Here is a 27203-nt window from a genome sequence, read left to right as displayed (position 1 = left end):
TCGAAGTTACTGCCCCCCCACAGCCTCTGCAGGAGAGGTGTCTGACCATCAGTCATACAGACAATGTCCCAAGCTTCTGGCATTCTGCCTAGACTCCACCCCCACAGTTACCTGTCTATAGCCAGGTATGCTCTTCCCCATAGTTACCTGGCAACAGCAAGTTAGTCCAGCCCACTCTAAAAGGAGCCAATTGGCCTCTCCTCTCTCTTTAAGCTCTTACGTTTCTTTCTCTCTAGCCCTCTCCCCCTCTCTCTCTTCCCCACCTCTCTCCACGTGGCCATAGTCAGCCACTCTCTCTTTCTACCTTCTTTCTTTCTCCCTGCCTTTCTACAATAAAGCTCTAAAACCACAGACTGTCTCTGCTCATCAAGGCCTGCCATGCTTGAATGATGGGATACACTTTCCCCTAATGAGCTGCATCTAACCTCCCACCAGAAGATCTTCCTGCATTCCAGCCACGGATGGACCAAGGACTCTTGCCTGAGTGGGAACCACCCAGCGCCTCCTCTCCTCCTGCCCTCTCCTCCCTTTGGCCCCGGGGCTGACCGAGCTGCCCAGGGGCCCCCATTCTGTTCTCAACTCTTCCGTGGTGTCCAGCTGTGTCTAGGATGTCAGAGGCTGAGAACCTGGTACCTAAGACTGCCCCTTATCCACCACCCGCTGAGCTGGGATCCAGTGGCTTCCCATAGCCAGACACACCCACCTGGGACCATGTGGAAAGCATGAGGCAGTCTTCCGCATCTGCCTGCCCAGAGCACTGGAACTCTGGTGGGTTGCGGGTTTTCTCCCACTTGCTCTTTCCCCTACACCCACTGCCTAGCACCTATCCTTAGAAGTGTAGTTTTATTGAATCATGTCATGAATGTTTCTGGATGCTCTACTATTCTGTTCTTTCTGCTTTTGTGCTTTTCAAGCTATAGAAAGATTAGCTGATGCCCATGATGGACATTTAGTCTGTGAGATTTACTTCTCTTCATAGGGGAGCATTTGCTGGGTACTGAGCCCAAACACCTGTACTCACCTGTACTCACAATTAGCACAGACTCTACCACTTACTGCTGCACTATTACCCCAACCTAATTTGTGGTATAAACATGTTTTCTGTGTTATAAAATCAGAGGTTCTGATCATATCATAGGAGAGAGCAGGAAGAATACATTTTAAATGATGACAGTGCAGTGCCATAGGCCCGTGGTTTATTGTTTCCTACCTCATGCCTGCTTTTGAATTACTAACAATGAAGAAAATCTTGATTTATTCATGAAAATGATAGCCTATTGGCTGCTCAGATTAATTTCTCTATCGTTCCCACCCCCATGTCTCCTAGGAATGGCCGTATTCTTAGTCACTCAAACTTGAAATAGTAATTAAAATAACTCACTGTTGTCAAAATCTAAAGTATATGATAGATGAAGCCCAGTAAATAGTGAAAATATGGGAAAGATGATTAAATCTGACAATTTCCCTGTAAAAGACTTGAGATGATAAATATCTCCTGTGATTAGTTATTAATTTTGTTCAGGGGATTTTCCTTCAGCCTAAAATGTTTTATGAACAGTGGCATAAAGAAATACTTTAGAAGATAGGTACAAACATGTTTAACCAGAAAGGAAATTGCTGTAACTTGATTGGTAATAATTAAAAATGGCAGACCTGACAATGCACGTGCCTGAGCTGTTTTCTGTATGACAGTTCTTTCTGAAACCAAGAAAGGGCGGTGTTTCCTGGAGACAGGAAATGACAGGGTGTTTTGGCTTGGACTTCCACCCGCCGTGAACATGGGGCAGTTTTATGTATCCCATTGCTCAGACAGTATATGGAAGTATATTTCTCAGATGTATGTTGTAGTATATTCCTCGGTATGTTGAAGTTAAAAAAAGCAAACTTGTTACATTAACAACAACTATAATTGTATTGGTGCTAATAATTTGCCTTAAAATGATTAAGAATGCTTTTATAATTAAGGCCAAATGGAGTGACTCCAGAGAATCACTGCATCAGGTTCGTGTTCATCACGGATCCAGTGTTGGTGGCCTTGCATATGTGTCCCTTGTGCTGCTTTATGACTCTCTCTGACTTCTTCACTCTTGCGCCTCTGAGGTCATCTTGCCCCTTTACTGTTCACTGCTCAGAGAATTGAGTTAAGCTATGTGTGTCTATAGAATTGCGAACGCTGATTTTATTTTAAGGTGAATAAATGTACTTTGAAATTTTCTAAGTTTGTAAATATCCAGACAATGGTAGCACTGCTCTCTCACTTTCACACTTACTTATTTCTGAGTAAAATTGGTAGTTAAATGATGTAATTTTATAGTCTAAATTCAGGTAGAGCTTTCTGTATTGTACATGGTTATCTGAAAGTCATATCCCCTCTCTAATTATAAAGGAGTTTTAGTGCTCAGTCATTGAGGGTTGCCTTTTTTATACTTCACTTTGGGGACATTTTGTGTGAGGAACCATTAACACAGATGCCTACAGTGGCAGCCGAAATTATTAATTAATTCCCAGTATCAGCTGAGAAAAAAACGAGAGCAATAGCGACAGCTTTCCTTCTGCTTCTTAGTGAGAACGGTATGGCTGCATGAGGGGAATCAGGCATTTCCACTTGCTGTTCTAGCAGTGCTCTCAGATGCATCTCTAATAATTGGTTAATTGCTACTGTGTATCTGAACATGCTGATTAAGGCCAGGCTCAGATTTCAACAGTTATCACCAGAAAGTGTGGTTGTGAAAGCAGTGGTAGGATGGTCAAGGCCACCGAGCATGCCTACCGCACAGAGCATCAACAGAGCACTTAATTTAGGCTAATTGCTTTTCTGTTTGTTCAAGGTGCACTTTGCAACTGTCTTTTGAGATCCCAGCATATAAGAAGTAAGGGAGGTGTTTTTAAAATGTTAGAACAGTAACCATAACATGAAAACAGAAAATAAACAAACAAACAAAACCAGTAACTATGTAGTTTATCTACCAATCAAGTAAGACTTCAAAGGTGACTTTGGACATTCATGGAGTTTTTACAGTCACTTGAGTAGATCACCTGTTCCTGGACTATGTATGACTCTGGGATATTGCTAACCCTGAATAATCACTTAGAATTGTCTAATTTCTGGTAATCATGCCAAGCTGTTTTGGAAGAAAAAAGCTAGTTATACATAAGGTGACTTGGTTAGTGACATTTCCTTTAGAAGAGCAGAGCAGTATTTGGCCTGTTACAACATAGTAAAATCGTTGAAGTGGCTTAGAAATTAGAGAGGCACATACACATCTCGGAGCTGCTCCCTGTTCCGAGTATTAAAATCTTGCCAGCGCCAGTTTGTCTGAGGCCGAGAGCTCCTGCATATCCAACTGCGGCTCTGGGAAGTGCTGCCGCTGTGTAACAGATTCTTAGCTGGAAATAACTGCAGCTCTAGGAGTCAGTCCTCACCTGAAAGTGTAGCAACGCTTACCGAGTTAGCGTCCTCACACCGTTTCTTGGGTCACCATTTTGTGAAACAGCAAGTAGCTTTCTCCCATGGGGAGTGGTCCTGATTATGTAGTGTGTTCAGTGGCATAGTTTACCCTTTGAAGTTGTCCAAAGAGACATACCACAGTGCTCTGTGGCTACAGAAGTGAGTCTTTCGGAGACAAACATGTTTGAGGAAGTACAGGTAGCAATTATCATTTTTGTGACATTCTGTGACTCTCTTGAGTATTTCAGAAACATATTCAGTGCAGTGAGATTTTATGCAGTGAGTTAAAGAAAACTTTCCTCCTGTTAATCAAGGATTCTTACTTTTATATTTGTTAGTAGACACAGAAACTCCTGTAATAAATCTGAACTCTTCCTAATTCAGCACGACTACTTCTCTAGGCCTAGTCAGTTAATTCCAATACAAACAAAGATTTTCCACCAGTAATTTCATGCAGATGGATAGAAGCAGATACAAATTTTACAATGGTGTGTTTGCCTTCTCTCGTGAGCTTTTTCATTTCTTGAAGTGCTACATGTGCACCCTTGGTTTCTTGGGTTGACTGTAGAATACTCAGTGTGAAATCTTGCTTGTTACAAGTAAAAATATCAAGGGTGCTGGAGGTACGGCTAAGGGGTTAAAAGCTCAGGCTGCTTTTCCAGCGAACCCAGATTTGATTCTCAGCACCCATGTGGCAGTTTATAACCATCTGTAACTCCAGCTCCAGAGGGTCTCATGCCTTTTCTGGCTTTCTCAGGCACCAGACACACAAATGGTGCAGACATATGTGCAGGTAAAACACCTAAGAAGGTGAAAAGATTGAAACAGAAACATATGCTTGATTAAATATAAAAGATTGAAGACTTTTATGACATGAAAGCAACCGCCACCCGCCCACCCACCCACCCAATCAATCCCAGTGATAGTATCAGTTATTGTTTCTGGATTGTGCTCATCTTTTGAAATTTGTCAGTGAGGCAGCCAAGTAGTATAACTCCATATGGCAGAAGATGAAAGTTAACGCTTCCATTTCCTCTTCAAACCTTAATTCCTGTACTTACTGATAAGATAGAAAAGATAGAAAGAGAGATATAATCAGACAGAGCGACCAAAGCTCACCTGTGCTCTGCAGACTTTAACCCCAAACTCCCCCCACCTGTATGTGCAGTTCCATGTGACATTACCTGTATGTGCACTTCATTGTGCAGTATTACATTGCCTGTTTCTCCATTAGGAAGTGAGCGAGTATCTTTGTGCCTTTGTGGTTTGCACTGATCATAGTGGAACTTAGGTGTGAGTCTTTCAGGATTTGACTTTAAGAATCCTTAGAACATCTCTGCTCACCTCTTGAATCTTGCCATCAGTGTATGGTTTGTATATATAGACTGGCAATTCTCAGCCTTTAGTTGGAGACCTTCACAAGAATCACATGTCAGATATCCATATATCAGATATTTACATTATGCTTCACAGTTAGCAAACTCACAGTTAAGAATTAACAACAAAGTAATTTTATGGTTGGAGGTGACCACAATATGAGGAACTCTATAAAAGGGAAGGTTGGGAAGCACTGGTGTAGATCAATTTATCCTATCCTGAGAGACCTTTTGAAGGTGGAAGACTATCCAGTGTTTATAGCCCACCATCAGCTTTGTACCTGAAGCTACATCAGACAGTGTGGCCTCGGCCTTGCCTGCAGAGTCCTGCAGTCTTTCTTGTATGGGAAGTGGCTGCAGAGTTGTGAATGAATGTAAAATTTTATTTAAGCTGCATAGTTTGGGTGTGGGTTGTTACACAGCATTTCATGGTTAAGATATTTCCTGATTATCATATGCTAACAAATTTACATTGCATTAAGAAAGTTCCCAGAAGTTTATCATTTATTATCTTTTTATCAGTCACCTTGAGTCTTTGTCTATTTTATTGTGCCTATTTTATTGATTAGGTAGGGTGAGGCAGAGAGGTCTTGTTTTCTGAAGGTCATACCTGGCTAGCACTTAGTCACAGTTGAATGCAAAGCTGATGGACCTCAGGCCAGTGCACTCTGTCCTCTAACAGCTGACTTAGCAAGAGTTAGCTGCAGCAAACCATCCCTAATTAAGTATCATTGCAGCAGAATGACCATAATAAATAAAATAGTAGTCCAGTAAAATGAAGCCTACGTGTAGTTAGTGAGCTTTGAATCTTAAGCTGTCAGGTAGAGACACTAGAAAAAAGAACAGCTGTTTGGCTCCTACAGGCCTGAGTGTGAAAGGGGTAGCATGAATATATAGAGATGAAAGATGTTTAAATAAAAGCCCTGGAGTGTATATATAGTAGAAACAGCCTTGTGCCCCACGGTATTTTCCCTTCAAGTTGGGAAGAAATGGAGAGAATAAAAGACTGCATATGTGAGGTGACTGAGGCTGAGCTTCCTGACAGTGTAGCTTTGCCGCTGTCGTCTGTGCTCTCCACTAACAAGCCTTGCAGACACGGAACATCCGTAGTTCTGTCTGTCCTCACAGCAGACACGGAACATCCGTGGTTCTGTCTGTCCTCACAGTACTGTTGTCTGCCAGAGTCCAGGGAAATGACCATTGCTTTATGTCTGAAGTACATGTTCAGCTTCAGTCACCTCGGCTGCTTGTAAAAAAGAGGAGAAGCTGGGTAGGGGACCTGCTTATCTTCCATTTACCAAGTGACAAAGCAGTCCAGCCCTGATTGGGGCTGCTATAGGTTACAGCCCAGGAACATTTCCTGCATACCTTCTTATGATAATGTGCACATGTAGTTTATTTGGGAAATATTATTTCCAGGGTTGTTTTTCTTTTCTCGTGAGGGAAAAATTAATAATTTCCACTAATAATTTTCACTAATAAAGTACCAGGGTATTCAATATTTTATTACATTTACATATGGACAAATAAAAATGCCTAGATGAGAGTGCATATATATTTTGAGAACTTTAATTTTGGTCTTGGGAAGTGATGGCTCATTGGGTAAAAGCACTTGCTATACAAGCATGGGGGCCTGAGTTTGAACCCATAAAAAGCTAGGTCTGGTGGCGTCAGCATCTGTATCCTCAGCAGCGTGGCAGAGATGGAGCTAATGAAGGAGTCCCTGGACGCTGTGAGCCAGCTGGCCTGGTGTCTGGGACTGCCTCTGATCCTCCCATCCTCCATCACACCTTGACAAGGTCTGCTCTTCATCCCACATACAACTGCACATACATGTACACTAGTAATGGTTAATGGGTGAAGTGAATAATCAGATAAAGTAGTCTCCTTATTTTTTCGGAGAAGAGGAAGAAAATATAATTTTTCTTTTAGTTTTAATTTTTATTGAAATGATTTGCGTTCCATGTGATATCAAGCAGATGGCAGCACTGGAGTTAATCCGTGGAAAAGAACTGTGGCTCTCCCCAAGCCTCTTAACACTTAACTGGAATCTCAGAAACCGATTGATGGTTGGTTGATTGATTGACTTATTGGCTATCAAACCTAGTGAGCATAATCCCATGTTGAAGGTAAGAAGAGCTAGGCAGGAAATGCAGGACCTAAAACTAAGTCGAGCAGAACACCTGAGCTAACCTAAAGGGTGCCCTCCAAGGGCTCTGCAGTGGAAACGCAAGAATTAAAGAGGCAGTCAGTCCATGGGCTCTCCAGGACAGAATGGTGGTGTAAGTGCGTGTGGGGGTGGGGTGGGGGGGTGGGGGACGGGTACAGTCTGACCTGACACTGTTGTCCTGACAGATTCCTTTTTTGTCCTATTTCATTCTTCTGCTTCTACACATTTGTGTTATGATTATCTTTGAGAAATCCATATTACCATGTAGTTAATACCTTGAATATTATGATCTCACCAGAACTACAAGTGTGAAGTTACTTATATTTTTAAGCTGACATGTGTCTTCGTTTTGATTCTGAGATTTCTCTTTCACACGTTTATTCACAGTGCTTCCTAGATGTCATCATGCTGCAGAGGAGCTTGTGGGGGGTGCTTCTCTCTGGGCTGCTCTTCTTCTCCAAGAGGACATAACAGGGAAGCCCGGCAGCAGGAGAGGGGCTAATGCATTACCACACCATCCCTGACAGACTTAGGCAGCCTCACAGGCGTCACTCGAGTTGGCCAGGATGGGGCATCACCCATTTATGAAAAATGTCCCTGTTTATAAACGGGGCTAGGCCGCAATGGCTTATGGTATAGATAGCTGTTGTTTATTGTATGCACGTACATTTGCCATGTGCCTCTTTTCCCGCTGACAGAATGCTTGTAAGGATTAATTCCAATGATTATTCTTTATCTTTCTGATTTGTTACTGTTAATTTCACATACTTTAGTTCTCTGGATTGATTTTGTGTGCTCACATCACTAATGTGTGATAGTCCACACATACCATTGGCATGGCTGTGTTGAGGGCACTCAGGCACGTTAGTGCGCCCTCAGCCTTTACTGCACTTCAGCCTGGCTCTGGATGCTGTCTTGTGAGCATTTACGTAGATATCACTGATTCAGACTTATGGAGACAATGGTTTATTCTCAGACAGCTGTGAGGTAGTTTACATGTATTTCATTTATTTCCAAGGTTCTATTAAAGCCATGATTTAGAATGGTCCAGTCATATACAGATAAAAATTCTAGAATAGTAAAACTTTATCAGTAACTAGTCACAGTCGTGTACCTCAGTAACAACATTGGCAAGCAAGGTCCATTTTGAATAAAGATTCCAAGACCTGGGTTAAAGCCCTGTTCTCAGTGAGATCATCTCTTTAGTATTTGCTTTAAATTTCAGAAGAATGGATATGTCTGCCTGAGTTCTTTGAAGTGTTTGTACAGGTGAAACTTTCTAAGACTGCACAGAGGGAAAATCAACAACTTTTGACTTTCTCTTTTAAGGGCAGCAGTATGTAATTTTTATTCAATTTCTATTTAATTTTCTGAAGGTACTTTTGACATTCACAAATTATATCACTCATTTTGACATGCAAATGAGAAAATGAATAACTTTGGGATTCAAATGTGAGGAGCCCCTCCTAGGTGCTTAGACATGTTCCCTCCTTCCTCCCATCCTCTCCCCACCTTCTTCCTCCCATCCTTTCCCCAGGAACAACAACAGTCTAATCTCTAAGAGTCCTTTTCCTGGAGACAAGCCTTTGTGAAAACAGCCTTTCTTCTCCTAATTCAGTAAAAAGCATTTGCTTCTTGGCTGACTTCCTCCCCCCCCCAAAGCGTTGTCGCTTTCTCTTTTTTAAAACAATATTCTGTTGACTTTTTGTTGACAGCCACTGATGACATTTTCTCGGGTGCTTTTCTTCCTTTAATTTGGATCTTCTCCTTCTTGAGTTCACGCAATGTTTTCCTGCACTGTCAATACCTTTGGTGACATTTTCATCTGAATCATGACATATTCATTTTAGAAAACACAGCATTGTAAGGAGGTTTTTGGTCAGTGACATTTTGGCAATCACTTGCCAGTGGCCACCAGAGAAGGTCACATACACTTGGAGCAAGAAAAGAGATTACTAAGAAACTCTCCCTGAATGCAAACGATTAGAACTCACTATGGGAGTTGAAGGAGGAGATGCTTTGGGCTTCTGTTTCTTCGTCCCAGCGTTTTGCTGTGGGGTCATTCACTGTACAACCTTGGGGAACTTATTTGAGTTCTGTCTAATGATTGGGGTAATGGGAGCCTACCTCAGTGAAATGTTAGGAGGCTTAATCATGTTTCAAAAACACCTTGCTCATAAACCATTAGTTCATTATGAGAATGGTGGCTTCCATGGTACACCCATCGTCCATGCTTTGTCACCACCCTGGAGGAGGGCAATGGCCGTGGGAGCCCTTAAACCAGACTTCGTGAAGACAACAGCAAGCTCTTGAAGGTTGCTTATTATTTAACATATGGTGACATTGAACTGTTCATAATCATCTTAGGAAACCATGGCAGCCATAGAGTGTTCATTATGCTTCACAGATATCTCTTGGGCTTCAAAATCTATGGACAAAAATGAATTCAGATTCTTGAATAAATATTTACAAACATTTAATGTTTTTTTATAAGTTTATGTTGAATAAAACCCTTTTATATGTAGTAACATACTTTATAAAATGTTTTTCACATGGATCTTTTTATACGAATGTATTAAAAATATACTTCGGTTATCTGTGCACACACACGCACACAATCATAATGAATTAATAGAACAGGAAATTAAATTTAAAATGTTTGATAAAGCACCATTTCTTTAACTTTCTAATTTGGTGTGAGAAAGCAATCTAATTCCTACTAATTCCTATTGACTTTGTTTTTCTGTTAAGCTTGGGTTTGACACGTTAGGCATCCTTGGATCTGGTCAGCAGCCGTGCTGCTGTCCAGCTTCTCTCTCCATCTTCCCACACACACCTGCTGCCACAGGTCTGGTGTGGGCTCCGCTAATGCTACTGTCCCCTTCTCACCGTGTCTCTTCATTTGCCATCTAGGGCCAGTTTGTTAACATTAAATCATATTCTGACTTCAGGATGCTTCTTCCAAAAGATCAGCACTTTCTTAAAGTATTTTTAAAATTAGGTTACTTACTCTCAGCTTTATTTATTTATTTATTTATTTTTGACTACAGCATACCCTCTAGACAGAGCATGGGGAGGTCTGTGAGAGATTTTAAAATACAAAGGTGTCTCCCTGGAGTGGTGCAGAGAGGGGCTGGCAGGACACCACGGGCTGCCAGAGGGCAAACAACTAGAGGTGAGACTGGCGTCTGCTGATTTCCCTCTGCTCGGTCTTGCTCTGTTTTTCCTGCCCTGTGGCTTGCAGGTTTATTAAAATGCTAATGATGTTTATTCTGTTTTTATTGGCAGCTCCCAGATTTGATTATTGATATATCTGAATAGCAGTGAAACGCAATAACAAAATCTCCCTTGGCTCTTTCCTTGGGTCTTTGTCAGTAGAAGTAGAAACACCACAATGTCAGATAGATCGTATGCATTCTTAAAAAAATCTGTGTAAAGTGGAATGTTATAAGGGGACTGCCAACTCTTTGGAACTGATCTCTTCCTGGGACAGGAATGGGTCTCACATGGGCCCCTTAGGGTGGTGTGTCGTCTCTCTGTTGAACACTAACTGTAGCTGCAGTGACTAGTGGTGTTTGGGGCTGACTTTGCCGTACACATTTATTGAACTTTGCTATGCCAAATCCCATACACACCGAGCGTCACGTAGGCTGACAGAATAACCTCCAGAATAACCCCACAAGACCGTCGGGAAGATGTTGCTGTGTCCCTGCCTACGCTCTCCAAATCATCATTACAGACTCTGAGAATTGTACAGAACCTGAGGACAGTCATTCCATCTTCCTCTTCCATCTTGCTGTTTTGAAACTCGGGCTCAAATGTAATTTGGTGGCAGGTCCTCTTGCTTGTGGCTGGATGGTGGTGAGGAACCTAAGTGCTGCATGCCAAACCCACCCTACCTTGCATCGCAGCATAGCATGCCTGCATAAGCATGCCTGCAAGGTCCACTTTGTCCGGCTCCTCCCTTCCCTTACAAGCCGGTAGTGTTGCCAGCCTTTGGCTTTCTGTCCTGGATTAGAATTGACTGCAGTCTCTCTGGATTATGGGCTCTTGTGTTTGTTTTGTGCTCTTTGTGTGACAAAACAAAACAAAAACCCACACACATTTTAGGACTATTTTAGTAACTACTTTGAGAGGGAAACTGTTGAAACTGTGTGGAGTTGAGCGATTCCCACTGTTGGTGCTGTGGAGCTTGTCTTGTCTGATGGTGTACACACGCATAGCTCTCCCCTCTCTAGGGGCGGCTGTGCAGTGTGCAGCAGGCCGAGGCCAGTGCTCAGTGATAGTGCACTCCTTTCTGTTTTAGCACCTGCACACCTGCACCATCATTCATACTGGAAGACTGTAGCACATTTAGCCATTCTCTTGTTGGTGGGCATTCTAATTATTTCCAACTTTTAATCTAGCAATGAAAATATGAGGAACATTGTTACATCCACATCTTTGAAAAAGCAAAAATGTAATCGGGGTAACTTCCTATTATACTGTTGAAAAGATAATGGGATGTCACAGGTTTCTGCCAGCCTGGGACCTGGGCTTGTTTATGAAATGTATTTTTCTTTCTTTCTTTCTTTCTTTCTTTCTTTCTTTCTTTCTTTCTTTCTTTCTTTCTTTCTCTCTCTCTCTCTCTCTCTCTCTCTCTCTCTCTCTTTCTTTCTTGTATTTTGGATTACTTTTTTCAACTTCCTTTAAAGAACATCTTGACTTGTTTTTCTGTTGTTATAAGAAAATACTTTAGCTTAGCACTTCATAAAAATGTTAAGCTTGTTGCCAGGCAGTGTGGTACACTCCTTTAATCCCAGCACTGGGGAGGCGGAAGCAGGTAGACCTTTGAGTTCAAGGCCAGCTTTGTCTACAGAGTGAGCTCCAGGACAGCCAGGGCTACAGAGAAACAACAACAACGACAAAAATGAACAGAATGTTTGATTGTTTAGTTTCAGATCCTAAATTCAAGGTTTGTCCCTACTTGTTCAGGTTTTGGCAAGGCTCAGCTTGGCTGTATTACAGTGGGTCAGAGAAGAGGGAAAGAAAGTCAGCTGTTGAAAGTTAGCCCATTCCTTTGCATTAGATTATCACTTGACTCTTCTTACCCTGTTTTTTTTTTTTTTTTGTTTTTGTTTTTTTTTAGCTCTCTTTAACTTTCGTTGGAGGCATTCATTGTCCTGTGTGCATTATAGATTTTGACCATTTCTTATTCCTTTACATGTTATAGAAGGACTTTATAATCTGTTGAAGTAAAACTTCTCTCCCATTTTCTCTTTAGCTGTCCCAAATAACCGACCTCCCATGGTCCGACCTGGAAAAAAGCTGTCTCTGTCTAGTTTTCACCTGTAGTTGTGGGGCTGCATCTGTATTTCTGTAGGATTTTGGTCTCTGGTTGTCTAGTCAACCAGATACATTTTTTTTTTCCTAGTTGAAAACTCATCGGCTCTACTTTTTTATTTTCAGAGCTGATGACTGAGCCCTTCCCCCCTACTCACAAGCTAAGTGGTGTTTCGTCCACTTCGTGGACCGTAGAGTTATGGTGAAAGGCCGGTCTCGGCATTGCCAATTAAGGAGGGGAAAACTACATTTATAAATGCTAAGACCCATTATGTCACGTGTAGCTGTGTCTTTGGGTTTATAAATCGGATCTTGGTTTTACAGTGCGCTTAATGCTACAGAGAATTGGTGCTGCTGAGAAGAGGTAATTGCGGGCAGCTTACTAAAGCGATGCCCTTCATTGAGACTCATCATGGGTCTTAGGATCTGGCTTTGGTGAACCTACTTCATTGTAGGTAGAAATAGGCCCACTCTCCTGCTGGCTGGCCCTTCATCGTGTGGCCATATGACAAAGTGAAAGGGCCTGTTGAGATTTATGTTTTTGTCTTCTTGTAGGGACATGCTATCTAGTAGTCTCATTGCTGTGGTGTTTTTCCTCTTGTGAGAGGGTGAATGTCTAGCCTTTTCCTGTCCTCATTGGGAAAGTAATCTCAGAGTCTAAGCTGAGGTCACTTTTATAGCTTCCTGTATTAACAGATTTTTTTCCTCCCATAAAAAGGCATAAATACTGCATGTAAAGAGAATGGAGATTTTTTTTTTTTAATTTCACCCTTTATGGAAACTTTGTCAGAACCTCTTTTACCATACAGTATCTTTATGTGCTATTTTAGTCTGTTTGTGTGCCTGTAGCAAAATATCGTATGCTGGCTGTCCTGTAAACAATAGTTCTGGAGGAGTAAAGAGTCCAAGAGTGCCAGCCAGGTTTGAGTCTGAGGATTCTGCCTGGCTACTAGGTGGTCCATTATCTCTGCATCGTCACATGTTTGAGTGATGGATAAGTGGCCTCCTCATGCTCAGCTCAAAGGCCATGAAGGCCATTCATGGGGTCTCTGCTGAGTGACCTGGTCACCCTGGCATGCTGTAGACGGCCAGAGAACCACACATATTCAGACCAAAGCAGAGCTCAGTTTGCTGTGCTTAGTACAGTTTGTTACCCCCTCCCTCATCTTTTAATTCTAAATTTAATAGTCTTCTGAAGCAAGTAACAGGGATGGGCTTGAGTTTGTCCTGAATGAGAGAGATATAAGAGTGGGCCTTCAACTTGACAGTAACACTGCAGACTTTCCAGTGCCATTGATGGTTGTCTTAGGCGGAAGACATGCTAATTTTTATTCTCTGCCAGCATCATGAGTCTGAAGTTACTGCAACACCACTGCTCATCCACCAGGCACTGTCGCGCGTTCCCGTTCCTGTTCCTTGACTCAGTACAGACTACAGACTGTCTGGTCTGCAGACTCTTAGATGCTGAGGTTGTCTGCCTCCTCCAGTGCTGTCTACACTCAAGAAAGTGTAAGACTGAAATAAGTTACCAAGGCTTTCTTGTTTTGGCTTCCAGATGACCCTGTCTCAGTTCTCTAATCTGAGTCCTTCAGACTTGATTGTCCTAAGCTTTTGTTAGCCTGGTGCAGTCTGGGTCAAACTGAGGCTGAGGCATTTCACCGATGCACGTGATCACTGACTTTCATACTGACCTGCCATACCACATGTGAGACCTTAAGTCCTGTCTGTCAGAAACAGTCCAGCCACTGACATAGTTAGTCCTGGACTGTGCCTGTTGTACCACCCCTCTGGCACTCAGCAGACCTGAAGCATGTCTGTGCTCAGGCACAACATCTTACTGTATTAGTGCTTTGAAGTGGGAGTTTTATTGTAGTTTTATTATATATTTGAAATATTATAAGACATAGATTTCATACTTGCTTAAGCCCCTCTTTTTTTGAGGTTGCTATTTCTTTTTTTAATTAAAAACTCTATATATTAACTTTATAATTGGCTTGTTCTGTGACTTAAGATAATTTTTGATAATTGTATAGATTATTATCTAGAAATTTAAAGGATTTTAAAGCCATTCATATCATAGCATCTGAAAAGCATACTATTCTTAGGGGTTTTGTATTTATTTATTTAATATGTTTAATTGAATTTCCTAGAACTGTAAGGGAGTTTTTTCTTAAAGCTATTTTGTGATTTTATTACAAACTTTTTTTAAACCTTTATTTTAAAGCAGGTATATATTAAGTCTAGTATAATAGCAGTGATTATTAATGAAAGTTACCTGCCTGGAATTAGGGTCAGAAGGCCTTATGTAGAAATAATTGGTCCATTTGTTCTGCCTAACACTGAGCCTTGACATGGCTAACTCAGCTAGGTCCAGTTTCTTTCTTCTGATCACAAATAAGTCATTGACTTCAGAGTCTTGTCTTTTTTCTTTTCCTTTACTAAATAGCCAGCGTTAAAATATGGTACTTCTTACAAATGAATTTATTTGTATATAATATGCTGAAACTAGTAATTCACTATTACTTTTAATGTTTTTATTTCAAAGAAAAATGAAAGTTAAATTCATTCTTTTTTTGAGTCTCCATAGACTGTTCTTAAATTAGTGCACATATGATTTTTTTCCCTCATGGGTTTTGTATTTTTCACCTCTCTATAATGTAACCTTGGCATAGTCTCATGACTATGTAAGATATATGTAGGATATTAGTTGTAATTTAGAATGTTTGAACATTTTTAACAGAACTGTATTAGTATCTCCTGTAGCCAGACAAAATTAATTATTTGGATTGGAAAAGTCTTTTGGTGAGAAACTTTCCCCTTTCCAATGATTTTTTTTTAAAAAAAAAAAGAAAACAAAAAGATTCCCCATGATTATAACCCATCCCATGTTGTCCACAGATCATCTCCTTCCGAGCTTGTTCAGTGCCTTGCATAGGAGAGCATGAACTGAGAAATAGAAATCTCAGATGCTGCTATGATGCTGTCAAATGTGGGCTTTTGCATATCTAATAGGGGGATCTGACTCTTGTTCTTATATTCGTTAAATAACAGTCTTAGTGGAATTATTTCTTAATTTAAATAACGCAGATCACTTACATGAGTAATTAGAGATGTAGGGATGTAGTAGCTTAGTCCTAGCAGACTCTGTATAATTCCATTGTCTTGTACTGTGGTTTAAATTTTCAGTGTCTATTTGCCATGCAAAAGAGCTAACATATTTGCATTAGAAACAAATTGTTATTCTTGGAGCTTCAGATTAGAGCAAGAGTTTAATTGCTGCCATCGTTTTTTTGTGTGTGTATTCTGTTCTTTATTTGATGTAAAGTTAGAAGTGTATTTTAAGAGGAGCTCATTTTAGATAGAACTATAAGATGAATCTTAAAACACATTTTCATGTGGATGTTTAAAGTGGATGGAAACTGGTCGATACTGAGTTTTCATAGCAACACATTTAAAATTGCCTTAATGGAGTTAAAAGCATGTGTGTGTTTTTTCCTTGATTCCAGGTAAAATGAAATTCTTCATAACCTTTGGCCATCTTTAACAGAGGAAATTTTAGATTCTGTTAGGTAAAAGGTGCTGTTTTATTTTCCCTTGAGTATATCAAAGATATACAAATAGATATTTAGTTATACTCATTAATATACATTACTACAGAAATTAAAACTGATAATTAAAGATGTATATTTTCTATTTAAAGTGAATATGTTTACATTTTCCCCCCTTTATAAAGGATTTTTTCTTTCAAATTTGTGATTTCAAATAGAGGAACAAGGGAGACACATAAGTTAAGAGAAGCAGATATATTCCTGCACTGCATGTCCCAGTAACTGGCTGCAAAATCTGGAGTGAGAGGTGGTTTCTTGGTCTCTTTCGCTCATTACCACCAGTAAATAACTTAGTGGCTGTTTTATTAGCAGTTACAAGACGTAAAAATATCAATTGTAATAATACTAACATTTTAAATCCCAGGTATGTATCCAATTATAAAATACCTTATAAAACTTGTCTAACCAGAGCTGTGTGGATTCTCCTTATTAATTGAAGTTTAATTTCAGTTAATTCTTAACGTACTTACTCATTTTCCTTTCAGTTGTAATCTCTAGGGAATTCTAAGTATCAAGCGTTTTTAATACGAATTAAATTCAGAAAACAAAACAGAGATAGAAGAGGATACTAAATACAGTGAAAAATAACCAGAAAATGTATAGTGTTTATAGATAGTTTTTTAGAGACTTTTTTTTTTAAATCATAAACTATCCTGATGCTGCTTAGGACCTGAATCTGGTAGAATATATTTTTCTTTATTTACAAATAATCAGTTTATGGATGGAATCCTGGCAAATTAGGATGTTCTATTTGCAGGCTCACATAAATTCTAAAACTTCTAAGTATTTCTAGGATCTTTGGCTACTTAACTGAAGGCTACCTGTAGAATGAGGACTAAAATGTGTATCAACCTCTGGCTGGAAGCCACAAACAGTTGTAACAGCCTGCATTATTCACTTTAGGGATATGGGGTGGTTGGTTATTTTTGTTCTGAGAAAGGTCACAGGAAGACATATTTAGAATGTGGTGAGTTATCCTGGTATCTCGGAGGAGTCCAGGAGTCCAGGAGGTTACGTGTGCAGAGTTTACTGATCTGGGTCAGACCTTGTGTGCATGTTTAAGCATGGCTTGCTTACTAGTAGTAACTGGTACAATACAGTGGTATCTGTTGTTTAAAAAAGTAACACAATTTAAAATAATAAAATTTTTAAAAATCTATATGTGTTTGTTCAGAAGTAATAGGTTTTTTTTTAAATATATTTTTTAAAGATTTATTATTTATATAAGTACACTGTAGTTGTCTTTAGACCGCACCAAAAGAGGGTGTCAGATCTCATTACAGGTGGTTGTGAGCCACCATGTGGTTGCTGAGATTTGAACTTAGGACCTTCAGAAGAGCAGTCAGTGCTCTTACCCGCTGAGCCATCTCACCAGCCCTTTTTTCAAATATTTTTGATTAATGGTTGCTAGGATCTATAGTAAAGGTAACTAATTGGTTGTGTATATTGAAGTAAGTGTGTGTGTATCTACTAATTTTGTTTATACGAGTGTTATTAGTAGTGATAGATCAACTCGCTAATAGAGGGGTGTAGCAAATTTATTCCTCAATATGAAGGAAGATTGGATTCTTGTTCGTGTCTGATTCATTGTTGAAATCATGGACATTTTACTTATTGTCTTGCCTTCAGGCTTCCTACTTTTCAAGTAGTCTGCAGAGACTAGGTTTACCTGGTTCCTGGTCTTCATGGCTATGCTAGATAGTTTCATGTCAGCTTGACGCAAGCTAAAGTCATTGGCGAGGAGGGAACCTCAACTAAGAAAATACCTCCAAAAGATCCAGCTTTAAGGCATTTTCTTAGGGATGGATGGGCACTCATTGTGGGTGGTACCTGGGCTGGTGGTCCTGAGTTCTGCAAGAAGCCCCAGGAAGCCAGTAAGTAGCACCTCTGTGGCCTCTGCAGCAACCTCTACTCCAGGTTTCTGCCCATTTGAATTTCTGTCGTCTTTGAGTTTCTGTTCTGACTTCCTTCAGATGAACAGCCATATCGAAGTGTATGCCAAATAGACCCTTTCCTCCCCATCTTTGTTCATGGTGGTTGCAGCAGTAGAGACCCTGACTGCATCAGTGGGTCTGTGCAGAGATGATTGACATTTCCCTGACACTCCCCTTCAAGCCTCTCCCTCAGGGTTTCATCTCTCGGAGCCTATCTATCTCCCTCAGCTCATCCTGGTCTTCATTTTGTTGTTGTTCTTTGTTTGGTTGTTTGTTTTTTGTTTATTTTTCAAGACAGGGTTTCTCTGTGTAGCCCTGGCTGTCCCTGAACTCACTTTGTAGAGCTGGCCTCGAACTCAGAAATCCACCTGCCTCTGCCTCCCGAGTGCTGGGATTAAAGGCGTGCGCCGCCACACCTGGCCTGGTGTTCATTTTTAACCCTCGTCATGGGATTCTCTTATTTCCTTTCTTGGATTTACCCCTATCTTTCCTCTCTCCAACTCTCCTAGTTTGAACATAATCTTGTCTTACAACAAATTAATTTTTTTTTTGCCTCTCATGATTCATGAACAGTGGCAACAGATGTATAAATTATTCGTAGCTTAGTTACATCTATCAGAATACCCCACCGGTTTAGAGAATTACTATAATAGATTGATAGTCACAGCTTACAAAACCTGTGAACATGAAGTGTGTGCGCAGTGGCTTAAATCCTTCACAGCCTGGAAGGTCAGGGCTTCTGATGATGGTTTGATGCCTTGCCCTCAGAATCCTGGATCGGGGACAGCCTGCCATTGTTTAAATTCTTGGTGTTTTCTTACCATGGAATTTTGCATATTTAGAGCATAGGTAAATTATTATTTTGATTTTGAAATGTTTTGCTACCTGCTTAAATTGTACACCTTTGAGTTGATTCTTCTGGAGTAGTGTGTGGAGTTCTGTCCACTTCCTTGCTCATATTTTAGTCATCTGTGTGAGTTCAGAGTCACAGGTAACACTGCGTTCGGAATCCCGACAGCTAGCTCATCAGTTCCTTTCCTTAAATGAAGACGCTGCTCAGAGGGCAGCACTGAGGGCAGCACTCCTTGCTCCTTGTGGTTACTGCTGGACGTCCAGTCTTTCCTCTTTACCATGAAATCAAAGTCATTGGGTATAAATGCCGTTGGAACACGCTGTGTTCATTATTGGTAGCTCTAGTTCATGCTGATCTGCCCTAGGTTACTTACTGAATCAGCCTGACTAAAGAAATAATGTAAATGGAAACATAGGCTTCGTTATTTAAACTGCCTTTGTGCTTTGCCAATAGAAAGACGAGTTGTGAGTTTCATCAGTCACGTATGCCTGGGTCATAGAGACTATCTTTAGAAGTTCCACTCTCATAATGATCCGTCTTAGGAAAGTTTCTCCTAGTGTCTGTAGTTGGCTCTGCTCTTCCTTGACTGCCCTCTTGACTGCTGACTTGGGAATTAGGATTTTCATAGAAACCTTATTTCACCTTTTTATGCAGTTTGCTTCATTAGAGCTGATGAAGTAAGATCTTCCACAAATGAAGAAACTAGAGATGTGACAGACAACCTGGTACAGATCTTGTAGGAGACAAGCTGAGACGTTGATTGACAGATTTTCCTATAATTTTGTGAAGCTAAGAGAATTTTCTTTATTAACAAGCGAGACAGATGGGCTCAAGTTTCACAGGCTTAGTATAGTTCTGCTTGTGTTTGGATGGCTTTCCCTCTTTCTTTTTATAGAACATAAGGCAGGCAGTACCACAGTGTGTGCTATAGAAGTCAGGAGGTAACCGTTATGTAAAATGATACATAATATTATATGCTATATGTAATAAAATATAATGCCTTGTTCAGATAGGGACTCAGATAGCTCAGGCTCCCCGTAGACTTACTTTTGTAGCCATGGCTGGCCTCGAAGTTCTGATTTTTCTCCCTCTACTTCCCAGGTGCTGAGATTCCCTGTTATCTATCCCCATGACTGGTCTAAACGGTTATTTTTCAATCGTGAAGTCTGGCATATATCAACCTAATCAGATGGTTTTACATCACTGCCAGTAATGGACAAGGTACTTCTTCAGAGGCAAGCCTATGGCAAGCACGGCCTCTGCTCCACTACTCTTCTGCAAGATGGGTGGTCTGCTTTTAACCACATGACTGCAGTCTGACAAATCAGGGCTGTAGGCTTAAAATGGACTCCAAGATGGTCAGTGAGATAAAAGGCAAGGACAAAAGCTTAAAGAGTGCAACAGTTACTTGCAACATGTAAATTGTTCCTTGCCTTGTGGATACACACACACACACACACACACACACACACACACACACACACACACACACACACACACATATGATCATGTCAGTTACTTTTTGTAGCCATGACTGATATGTAATATACCCTAAGAGGAGAGTGCTTTTAGGAGATACATGCTGAATATGTAGACAGGATGTTTGAAATTTATGTTCCATGGGACTGTAGAGAAACCTCCATGCTGAGAGAAATGTGAAGCAGACCTGAAGCACTAACAATTTCTGTGCTCCCATGGGGCTCATGGATATATATTCTGCCTCCTTTCTACTGGCTTACAATGTATCATAATTAAAAATTAAAAAGCAAAGAAGCAAGCACCAGGTTTCTAATTGAAAGTTGTGGGACCCAGACTCAAGAGAAAATGATGCAGAGCTATCAGCTGACATTGAACATTGATTGAAGCCTCCAAATATTCATGTAAAAGAGGGAATATTTGAAAAAATAGGGCTGGAGAGATGGTTCAGTCATTAAGAGCACTAAATGCTCTTCCAGAAGTCCCGAGTTCAATTCCCAGCAACCACATGGTGGTTCCCAGCTGTAATGGGATACGATGCCCTCTTCTGGTGTGTCTGAAGACAGATACAATGTACTAATATACATGAAAATAAATCATTCTTTTTTTTTTTTAAAGGAAAAACAAAAGATACAAGCCATCTACAAGAAGCACTTAGGCGATACAGGTTATCTTAAAATTGGGGTTTCTTCTCCGTTCCTACTAAATCAATGAATACTTACCTCGGTCTTAGCACCAGAAGGAAAGGCTGTGACACCGAGAAGGCAGAAACCAGGTGTGTGGGATGTGATGCTGGCATTGGTGTGAGCTGGTCACAGGCTTTAGAGGAAGTCAACACCATGGACTAAGTCTCACCAGTGGTAGTAAAGGCTCGGCTCTTTATGTTTAGCTCATGTGCAGTGCTCTTCACCATGTAGTCTGTGGATGCTTAGTTAGATCAACTGAAGTGGTGAGACATCAGAATCATAAGAAACCACATGTCAACAGGAAATTGTCACCATGGAAGTCCCTAAGATGGTATACTCCATTAAATGTTTATATGTAGCAATAATGCTTAAGCAGTTACTCAGCTGCTATTGCATTTGTTTAGTAAAATTATCTTTATCCTCTATGAAAATATACAAATATAAATTATTTATTGGCTTATCTCAAGGTACAGCTTGGCTGAACTTGAGTTGTTCAGTATATCTCTTATTTATTCCAATACAGAACTTGTCAGAAGGTATTAACAGAGTGATCAAGAAATTACTGCTTACTTTGTATATAAAGCCCTTGTAATGGGATATTTTCTTTAAGTGATAGAAAAAGGTAAAGAAGTTATAGGTCCCATTATCAGGGCCTCTGTTAAACGAGATATAGGTGCCTCTAAGTCATAGTCAATGCATGTGACACTATGGGAAGAAGAGAGAATTAGAATCCTTAGTTATAATAGTTGAGTTCTGGATTCATCATCACCAAAGCAGGAAGCTCTTGTTTTGCTTCAGTTATGAGAAGTCACAGGAAGGACAGAGCAGGCTTAGCACTAAGGTTGTGTCAACAGCAGTGTGCTCACTTTCACCTGCTTCCTAGGCCAGTCTTATCCAGAACCTGCACCACACCTGCCACCTCGTGGCAGTTTTAGGAATTACACAGGCTATTGTAGAGGTGAAATTGATCATATGTTGTGTGACCTTTGAGACCTCCCAAGACACTAGTGTGTATCCTTGGGATGTGACTGTTCAGACTTGACATTCCGGCATGCTTTATCACATGATTTGCCCATCATCTGTAGGTGTAATTTTCTGTAATACAGTTTAGCTTTGCTTAGACAGAGGGGTCATGCTTGTCTACTGCTCAAAGGCTTGCTTTACTTGGTAAAATATATTCTAAGGCTTATTAAGAGTTAAAGATATTACTTTAACCAGGCATCTTGGGCCACCAGCGGTTTGGGTTCCATGGGAGGGGACCAGAGTGAAGGTGGGGGCAAGACAGGAAGTCCAATAAAAAGGGCCTCAGCCTCATTTGCTCCACTGCTAAAGTTTGTCATTTCTGACTGGCTTGGTGTAAACTGTTCAAATCACTAAGGTAGAAAAGGAAATTCCATTCACATTTAAATTTTTATTTTCTGAGTTGGCTTAAAGCATTTTTATTTATTTAGATATTTTCTATGTTACAGTAAGAACGTACAGTTCTTTTTTAATGAAGAACTAGGACATATTGCAGTGATCATTCCTAGATATATCATTGCTATTACATTTGACATTTATTGAAAAAAAGATTTTTCTGTCAGGGAAGGTGCTGGGAGCACATGCAGTGAACATTTTAGCATTAATTTGTATGTCTGTCAGCGCTGCTGTCTTTATTTTGCTGTATTTATGAGTAGTTTGTGTAGTTCTGTGTCGGCAGGGAATGCGAACAGTTTCTTGCCTGTTGCTGTGTTGTGTTAGTTGTTTTCACTGAGTCTGTGCTGTAGTCTCTCATTTCTAGAATCCAGTTCCTGCAGCTGAGGAAGGTTTATCATTGCATAGTTAATGCCTTTTAAACCTTCACTAAAGACATGCCCATTCTGGTACTCGTCAGTGATGGGAAGGCTACCATGGCAGTGGGGAAGAGAGTGGAAGGGCCCGTGAGTGTGCCACTTATACCAAGGACCAGGGGCCCAGGCCAGAGGGAGAAAGCCGTGAGCACATACTATGTTGTGAACATTCCTGCAGTAGTCCACAGGATGTGCACCGACAGCAAACCTTGCACACACACATCCGGGGCAGGAGCTGAGGATGATGTCAGCACTGATGAGATCTCGAGGGACAAGGGGCCTAGGTAGGGCTGGCTGTGCAGGCCTGTGGAGGGAAGGCTGGTCAGAGGAGCCTAACTCCTTTGATAAACACTAGAAGAGTGTATGTCAGCCTTTGGTTTGTCTATGTGTGTGTGCATGCATGGGTGGGTGGATGTGGGTGTGTGTGCGCATGTGTGCATGCATATGTGGGTATGCGTGTGTGTCTCTTTGCTACCTGTGAAAGCGGGTGCCTTGTGTGTGTTAGGCAAATGCTGCACTGCTAGCCCCAGATTGGTCACTTACTTGCTTTTCTCCCCTTTTCCCTCCCTCCCTCGAGCCCTCCCTCCCCTCTCATACTTTAATTTTAGCTAAATAGTTCATCCCCACTTGCATTTAGGTGACTTCTAATACACCAGGCTTTCAACATACCAAATTTACATTTATAAAGTTATCATGCATTTTCCAATTGATTTCACTATTATGACATTAACCGTTGGATCATAGTCCTTGGTTAGACACTCTTGCCAGTTCACCTGTGTCCTTTCATTGGCTACTTTCCTTATGTCAACCAGCATATTTAATAACTACAGTAGTCAGCGTGGGGTTTGCCACACTAAACACTATTCCCCCATCGAAGTGATTGCCTGCACTGTTAGTGTCCACACATTTGACAGAAGTTGTATGTGTAATTTCTTGTAGCTTCACTGCCCCCTCCATCCATCGATAGTTATTTTTCTTTCTCATCCAGCACATTTTTGGGTCTATTCTCTAGTGGACCACAGCCGGATGCAGCTTGTCCTTTTCTTTATTCTTCTGGTGGGGAAAGGTAGGTAGTTGGACATAAACGGAATGGTCGATTCCCCAAGAGTCTTGGGGCTCCTTGGGTGATGAATGGGCATATTTAAATTTCAGTCTTTACCTTTCCTGAAGCTTAAATGCCAGGTTATTGCAATGCAAAAGCCCGAGTTCTTGAACTTCGAAGGCACTTTCCCTCCTGCTTTTCTGTCATTGTTCCTGAGAGAGTGGATTAGATTGCCTGGAGCACCAGCGCTAGAGTAGGCATAGAGCTGCAGGAACCATAGGAGGCGAGGGACACTTGCCTGAGGATGATAGTGGCATGTGCTGGTGGGAACAGAATAGTCAGGGTAGCCAGAGTCATCCTAGGGGCCTGGGATTAAGTTAACCTCCATCTGAGGATTTCCAAGTCCCCCACCACTCTGTGCACCAAAGAGGTGACAGCTTAATGGAGACTTTAAGATGTGGCTGAACTCTGGTGCTCACTCAGCACGCACTGTCTCTCAGTTCCCTTGAGCAGCCTGCCTGGGAAGAGTGTACATATTCTAAAGGAACAGTGTGCGCCCTTTACACTACTGAAGCAGCAGATCCCAAGAAACTGATATCTCCCTAGGAAACCTCTACTGGGAGAAGAAAGCCCTGGGGCAAGCAGAGATGGAGCTTGTCTCCTGAAGAAAGGCTCACCGCCTGTCAGTCTGCTGTGTAGGGAAACTGAGCAGTTCCTAGGAGGGCTGCAGGCTGTGCCCTGGCTGCTCAGTTATGCATTGCTCTAAAACCTCCTCTCCTTCCTGTTAGAGCCCTGACCCTGGGCTCGAGTCCTCCATCTGCTCCTCCCTCTTCCCTCTGCCACAGCCGAGGCAAGCTCCACCTTCTGCTTTTCTCTGGCAGTCCAAGTGGTTCGTTGAGGATGGAGGCCAAACGGAGCTCTTTGGGGTACAGGCTGTGACCCTAAGTCTGAAAATGTGACTGCCACATCTGTGCCCTTTTTCCCTAGGGTTGATGGTGGTTGCTTCTAAATTGAGTTGCGTGTTTATAGTAGGCAACGAAGGAAGGCTTTAACTCCATTCCTCCCTGAGCCAAGGAGTCCCTTTGCATACTAATAATGGAGGGGCCTACGATTCCCATTTCAAGTAGCTTTGTAAAGCTGCCTGACCTCTTAAGTAATTTTTGTTTTGTTTTGTTTTTTGTTTTTGTTTTTGTTTTTCAAATGTTATTATTGCCCACATGATAAACTTCATATTTGTAGAATTGGAACCTAAAATATAACTTACTTCGTATCCTTGAGTTTTCCATAGCAAACACTATAAGATTTTTATGTGCTCGCCGATGAAAGTAAGACAATGCAAAAGGAAAGACTGCTCTGTGAGTTGCTGTTAGTTCGTGTGGGAATGTAAAGCCCGCTTTGGGGAGCAGAACAAACAGCGGCATCTTGACAATGGTTAATATACTTGAAGTTTCTGTCTCCTCTAACAGTCCTGAGTGTCAAGTGCTCCAGGACTCTTGTCTCTGTAGAATGCAGCTCTGTTTGTTGTTACCTTGTGATACTTACTTGCATGTATTGAACTGTTTTGTATCATTTGTCTGACAAGGACAGCTTTCTCAGCCCCACCCTCACCACCACCTCCCCTGCAGCCTCTTTGTAGGGACTGAATGGCGTCTTCATGTTTCCTACAGAAGCTTCTAGCTACTGAACTATGCACACAACCCTCACAAGCTTCAGATCCATTTTAAAAATCACAAATTATAGTCCCTCATTGACAAGTGTGATTAACTAGAATATGCCAGTTTACAGAAAAGTGGGCCTTATTTTACTATTTAATTAAAAGTATCTTTGAAACTCTGATAATGAAACAGCTGTTTTCTTTGGTGCCATTATTTCTTGGTGCTCGTGAGTGTGGATTAAAACAATGCATTTAAAGTGTTACTCTTTTCTACCACATTTGTTTTTTAAAATATAGGCAAATTAACAGTGACCAGTGTGAAAGTCTAATTTACTTGAATTGTTAATTGTGTTTATTTTTATTAGATGTGAATATTCAGAGTGAGGCTTTATTTTACTGGGCTCTCACGGTGGAATAGACCAACTAATATATATTTTTGTCAGTGTCAGTCAGGTTTTGAATTCATTTACTTAGAGAATTTCAGTACATTATATGTGTTAAAGAAATTTCTGATAAGAAAAAGCACGTAGAGCCCATTAGACATACTGTTTAAGCAGGGTTTGTGGAATAGTTTAAAATACGTTGTCAGGACAGGATTACTAGGAACAGCTTTGTGCCTACAGCAATTGACTATGAATTAGAAATGTTGGAATTCTTGGTATTATCTTTGAAAGAGAAATCTGCAGAAGTCTGCATCTACCCTTGGCCAGTTACCAAGCCCATGCATCATGGCATTTTAATATAATTTTATTCTTATATCAGATTTAAAATATTTTTAGCCGTGGAAAATTGCTTCCTCTGATTGACAAAATGAGTTAACGAGGATATTTTAATGTTAGAAAAATGCTTCCGTGTGTGTGTGTGTGTGTGTGTGTGTGTGTGTGCGTGCGTGCATGTGTGTGTGTGTGTGTGTGTATGTGTGCATGTGTGTGTATGTGTGTGTGTGTATGCGTGTGTGTATGTGTGCGTGTGTGTGTGTGTGTGTGTGTGTGTGTCCGTCTGTGAGCTCAAGCCCACTTCCTATGTCATTTTCAGTCTATACAGAAGGAGTTTATTAAGCATCCTGCCAGCCTTGCCCTCTCTGGGAGCAGGTGCAGTAACTCTTGGAGGGTTTGCTATGTACTGTGGAAGGAAACCGTTTTTTTTTTTTTCCTATTTCAGAAGTTCTGAAATGGAAAGCCTTTTATTTTGCTTTTGGTTCTTATTTTTGTTTGGTACAAATGCCAGAGAAATACAGAACAAGGAGTGGTTTCCTAAGGTGCCACAGCTCAGTGGTTCTGCTGTTCTCTGAGAAACACAAGTTGGAGGCTTGTTTCCTAAAAGCGGTAGATAAGGTAATTCTGTGTTCTATGCTTTTTAATCTGAAGTTATTTCCATTAATTTGGGGGTTTTTGTTACTGTCTCCCCAGCTACTCAATAGCTGTACTAGCTTTTGAGAATTTTAAGACTTTATGCTGTATATTTTTTTCTGCCCAAAATTCATATGGAGACAACTTGCAAAAGTAGCCATTGACAGGATCAGACTGTGCCTCAGAAAATTGTTGTGCCTTCCAGCCTACCTGCCTACCCTCCTTCCCACCTGCCCACTTACCCTCCTGCCCTCCTTCTCACCTGCCCCTCTGCCCACCTCCTCTCCTGTCCTCCTGCCCCATATAGAAAGCAAGTTCACACACAGAAGGAAGTGCCTTCACTCACTTCCAGGAGAGATCCCAGACTTTGACTGCTAGAGCTATCTGGGCTTCAAAATATACTTAAGTATTTATCTTGATAAGACAAGGATGGGAATTTTGGTGCAGGTAGTAAAA

At 41.0% G+C, this 27203-nt stretch overlaps 1 protein-coding gene across 2 annotated transcripts in view; it reads left to right on the top strand.

The window, feature by feature from the left end:
- Nucleotides 1-27203, top strand: part of Fbxl17 (F-box and leucine-rich repeat protein 17) — a 458236-nt gene that overhangs the window by 158176 nt on the left and 272857 nt on the right. The window lies entirely within an intron of this gene.

Source organism: Mus musculus, chromosome 17, assembly GCF_000001635.26.
Source record: "Mus musculus strain C57BL/6J chromosome 17, GRCm38.p6 C57BL/6J".
Classification (NCBI taxonomy): domain Eukaryota; kingdom Metazoa; phylum Chordata; class Mammalia; order Rodentia; family Muridae; genus Mus; species Mus musculus.
This window is presented reverse-complemented; position numbering and strand designations above follow the sequence as displayed.